Source organism: Cervus canadensis, chromosome 25 (assembly GCF_019320065.1).
Source record: "Cervus canadensis isolate Bull #8, Minnesota chromosome 25, ASM1932006v1, whole genome shotgun sequence".
Taxonomy (NCBI): Eukaryota; Metazoa; Chordata; class Mammalia; order Artiodactyla; family Cervidae; genus Cervus; species Cervus canadensis.
In genome coordinates this window covers 16,931,419-16,936,901 of record NC_057410.1, presented here as the reverse complement: position 1 = coordinate 16,936,901, position 5,483 = coordinate 16,931,419, and positions in this window count along the sequence as shown.

The window sequence follows — 5,483 nt, the reverse complement described above, 5'->3', positions numbered from 1 at the left end:
ATCAAATTGCCAACATCTGTTGAATCATGGAAAAAACTAGAGAATCCAGGGGAAAAAATCTGTTTTATTGACTATTCCAAAGCCTTTGATGGTGTGGATCACAACAAACTGTGGAAAATTCTTAAGGAGGTGGGAATACCAAACCACCTTACCTGCCTACTGAGAAACCTACATGCAAGTCAAAAAACAACAGTTAGAAACAGGCATGGAACGATGGACTGGTTCCAAATTGGGAAAGGACTACGACAAGGATGTATATTGTCACCCTGTTTATTTAACTTATATGCAGAGTACATCATGTGAAATGCCAGACTGGATGAAGCACAAACTGTAATCCAGACTGCAGGGAGAAATACCAGTAACCTCAGATATGCAGATGACACCGCCATTATGGCAGAAAGAGAAGAGGAATTAAAGAGCCTCTTGATGAAGGTGAAAGAGGAGAGTGAAACAGCTGGCTTAAAACTCAACGTTCAAAAAATGAAGATCATGACATCCAGTCCCATCACTTTATGGCAAATAGATGGGGAAACAATGGAAACAGTGACAGACTATCTTCTTGGGCTCCAAAATCACTGTAGATTGTGACTGCAGCCATGAAATTAAAAGATACTTGCTCCTTAGAAGAAAAGGAATGACAAACCAGCTGTGTATTGAAAAGCAGAGACATCACTTTGCCTACAAAGGCCTGTATTGTCAAAGCTATTGTTTTTCCAGTCATGTATGGACATGAGAGCTAGATAATACAAAAGGCTGAGCACTAAAGAACTGATGCCTTTGAACTGTGATGCTGGAGAAGATTTGAGAGTCTCTTTGACTGTAAGGAGATCAAGCCAGTCAATCCTAAAGGAAATCAATCCTGAATATTCATTGGAAGTACTGGTGCTGAAGCTGAAACTTTGGCCACCTAGTGCGAAGAGCTGACTCATTGGAAAAGACCCTGATGCTGGGAAAGATTGAAGGCAGAAGGAGTAGGGGACAATAGAGGATGAGATAGTTGGATGGCATTACCAACTCAATGGACATGGGTTTGAGCATGCTCCAGGAGCTGGTGAAGGATAGGGAAGGCTGGCGTGCTGCAGTCCATGGGGTTGCAAAGAGTCGGATACCACTGAGTGAACAACAACATCAAGAGTGTGTTACCTAGGTGCTATGCTGGTGGTGAAAAGACAGACAAGACAGATAGGCCCCTCCCTGCTCCACAGAGTTCACCTTTTAGAGACTGTGGACAATAATAGTTAGATAAACAGGGAAACTAGAAACATCACAAAGCAAATAAACAAGGAAATAAGATGAATAATTGAGCCACTTTAGTAACCCACAGGGCAACGTCTCAGAGAACCTGAAGGAAAAGCAGAACCGAGTGCAGTGTTTTCCAGTCCTGGGTTTCTATAAGCAATCAGCCACTTGTGAATATTAGTTAGTGGATTCGAAATGACATTATCTTTGTTTACAAATGATTGCAACTGGTCAGAACACATCACACATATTAAATAGGAAATTGTTGTTTTGTGAAACTGCTTTTAGTTATGTAAGTGCATGTCTGTGTGTGGGCTGGGTCTTTAATGAAATACTCTCCCTGTGTGGATTACAAACTAATGATGCAGAGCCTAATGTGACCCAGTCTGTCACCAGCCTCCACCCTCCAATGCCTTTCCATTGTACCGTTTGGAACATGTGGTTGATCAGTAGCCAACCCCTCTTTTTCAGTAACTTCTTTTCTGAACATTGGTTCTCTTTTCTTGTCCTAAATGAAACTGGCCATTTCTTACTGATGCTGCACTCCAAGCAGAACTCAAGAGTGGAGAATTTATTTGCTTGTGTTTTCCCTCCACTTACCTCAGGGCTCAGAGAAGAGGAAGGTGTGCATCTTATTTGCCTCCTCCATGCTGCTTCCAAATTGCCTCCATCCTTCCCTTTCAAATGCACAGATTCTTTGATGTTTATGCCAAAAAACTTTATCAACTGCACCCTCCTCAGAGTATCACCAGCCAACCTCCAGCCACTCCCCTTTCATTCAGGTTGACTGGAGTCTTTGCTCCCTTTCTTCTTCACCACATTTACTCTGGGGTAGTTCTTGCTGATTCAGTATTTACTTAGATAATCTGTCTAATCCCTTGGCTTCTTAATTGTTTGGCCTCACTTGCATTTTTTTTTCTTTAGCTTTATCTCATTTATCAAGACCCACAGTTTTAACTTGATATTTATAACTTTCAAAAGCTCAAACTCTGCCAGAATTTCTATTTCAATCCCTAGACTCCTACCCGTTTAACTTACTTATTCTAGTTCTCCTACTTCAGTGACTCTTTGTCCTTCCTGAGACTTTTAATTCTTTACTTCTTTTTCTTATGTCAACCATATCCCTCTAATTCTCATTGCTATGGTTACACAGCTTAGATTTCATGGCCAATAATTAAAATTACTTAATTGAAAAAACCCATGACTATCAAGAATCTCTCTCCTTCCTTCAATTCATGTGTGGAAAAGCTCCACCTCTGGTAAATCCCAGCTATTCCTCTATGAATACTTGAACAAATAAATGTTACTGGAAAAAACACAACTGAGCTCACCATATATTCATGACCATAGATCTCAAGGGAGGACTCAACTTTGATCAGGAATCATACATTCCATCCTGGGATGTTTGTTCTCTTATTCTCTAAAATAAATATTTCACACTACCTTCTTTTCCTCAAGCTCCAACACTCCACCTTCTTTCTTACTCTTAGCTAATGCCCTCAAGAAGAAAACAGGATGAGGCAGGAACACCTCCACCTTCGTAGCCCCAAATCTATCATTTTCATCATTTTCCTAGCATTGACAGCAGCATCCTGTGCCTATTTCCCACCTCTACTCAACAAAGGTTTCTTCACTCATTCCCTTGTCTCATCCCCTACCAATGTCTTAAGATCCTTACTCCTGCAACTATCTCCCCTGCCTTATGCATCATATGTTTCACTGTCTTTATTGTTCAATGGGTTCATTTTCATCAATACAGTCACATTGTGGGAATTTACTCCTTAAGTCCCTCCTACCTATTTCTGGTCTCCTTAACAACAGAATTTTGAAAGAGTTGTGTCAATTCAGTTCCTCCAGTAAATCATTTCCTATTCTTTCCTCAGCTTGCTCCAGTAGGGCCTCTGTCTTCATCACTGTCCTGACACTGATACTATTAATAAATTAGTCTTCAACATTTCAAAACTTAGTTTTATGCATGTCCTCATCTTACTCAACTTCCCTGACTATTCAACATAGAGAAATACTCCCTCCTTCTTGAAACCCTTTCTTCTCTTGACTTCTGAAATATCACACTCTAGTGTTTTCATTCTAGAATACTGGCAACCTTTCTCAGTTTTCTTTGAAGACTTTTTTCTCCTTGTCTTAATCTATAACAGGCTGGGCTTTTGCTTCTATCTATACTTTTTTTTTAGGTGATATCTTCCAGCTCAGGACTTTAAATACTATGGATGTGATGATTAACACTTAGTTTATATCTTTTCTGCAGACTGTTCTCTGGGACTGCAGACTCAGTTTTCTAATTGCTCATTGACTTACCCACCTGGATGTCTCATATACATCTCAAATTCGGAGGAGTCAAAACAGAACTCTTAATTCACCCCACTAAACTCCCAATCTGTTTTTTTTTCACAGTCATATGCATCTCAAAAAAATTGCATCTTCAATTACTTAAATATTTAATCCAAAAGCCAAGGAATTGTTCTTGCTTTCTCTTTTTTCATCATCTTTTATCTCTAATCTATTAGCAAGTTTTTTTTTTTTAATTTCCCTATCCTTTCTTTCTAACATCTACGTTAGTATTAGCCTGGTGAGAAGAGTTTTCATTTTCTTTAACTTGAGCTATTTTAGGTTATCTGTGACCTGATTTCCTTGCTTCCCTCTTTCCTTACTAGAATCCACTTTGCAAGTTAAAGCAATATTTTTTAGAACTTAAGTCAGCATATTATTGGCCTACTTACTATGCTTTAATGGTTTATGATTGAATTTAAAATAGAATTCCAAATCCTTAACCTGGCACAAAGATCCTACCTCATCTGGTCCTGTTTCTTCTCTATCTTACTCTTAATCTTCTTGACTTCAGTCTTTAAGCTCCAATCACTCTGACCTTCTTTCTGTGCCTTTATGTGCTAAATTTACTCCCTCCTGTATTCTCAGCTTCAGAAGTTCCTCCCCACAGTTTCATGAGTTTTTCTTGTCACTAAATCTTAGTTTAGATGAAACTTCCTTATAGATATCTTCTCTGAACCCCTAATCCAAATTAATCCCAAACACATTTTTTTCCCACATTCCCTTGATTTACTGCACTGAAGCTTTAATCACTGTCTGATGTCTTCTTGTTTGTCAACTATTTTTGCATTAGGCTTTGGTTTCATGAAAGCAGGGCCTGCATTTTATTCTTTACCCTCTTGCTCTCTGAATTTCACGATGCTTCCCATATCATAATTCTGCAACACATTTTGTTGTATGAATAAATGAATCGGGGCTTTCTCTTCATGTTCTCTTCACAGTTTCATGTTTTTCTTTGTCTCTCTCCTCCACATAGCAGATCTAGTAGAGAAACTCATAAGGTTTAGATTTAATAACTTAAACTATCTCTAGCCCACTCTCTAAGCCAAATTCTAAATTCTAGTGGAAAGGATGCTTATGTATTCAGCTTGGATCAGGCAGCACTCTGGTCTAATGAGTTATAATCAGGAGTGCATAGTTATAGACATGGAGTATAAATATAGCTGCTGGAGGACCAACTACTATGGATGAGAAGTGTCAGTGGAGAGAGTCATTTATAAAAGGATTCATTATACATAGGGTAGACATACTCCAAATGTCTTTGTGACCCAAGCAAAGTTTCTTTATGGCTCATGTCTCCATTCCTGTTGTCTCATCTGTCTGGCATGCCTCTGTTTGACACAACTGCTCCTTCTCCAACTATATCTCTACAGCCTTGTCGGACCCTAATGACTGAGATCTAACATTCTCAATGGGTCTTGTTTGTGTTAGCTGGTCCAATATCTGGCCTGCCTTTGAAGCTTATACCCATACCATAAGACTAATGGCTTCTCTATAGAATTTTATTAACATGTCTATCTTCCTAACTGAACATATTGCTTCTAAGGCTATGGATCATATCATAATTTTTGCATATTCATGACTGAGCAGAGTGGAAGTCCCTAATTAATATTAGTTTTTCACATGTGGCAGAACAAGTAGGCAGGTAGAAAATTAATTACATATAAGTGTGGTAGCAGTGAATGGAACATAGGATCAGTGAAGAAGAATAAGAGATCTAGGAAAAGGAAGTTTTTGATTTATGTATGCAAAGCTTTAGTTTCTATCACACTGGAACAAAGGCTGCATGAGTGAAGCAGAAAAAGAATAAGCTAGATTTAGTGACAGAAGGAAGGGGCGTGTAGGAGACATGACAATCTTTTGCTTCCTAGCAATTGTCTCTTAACATCTACCCTAAA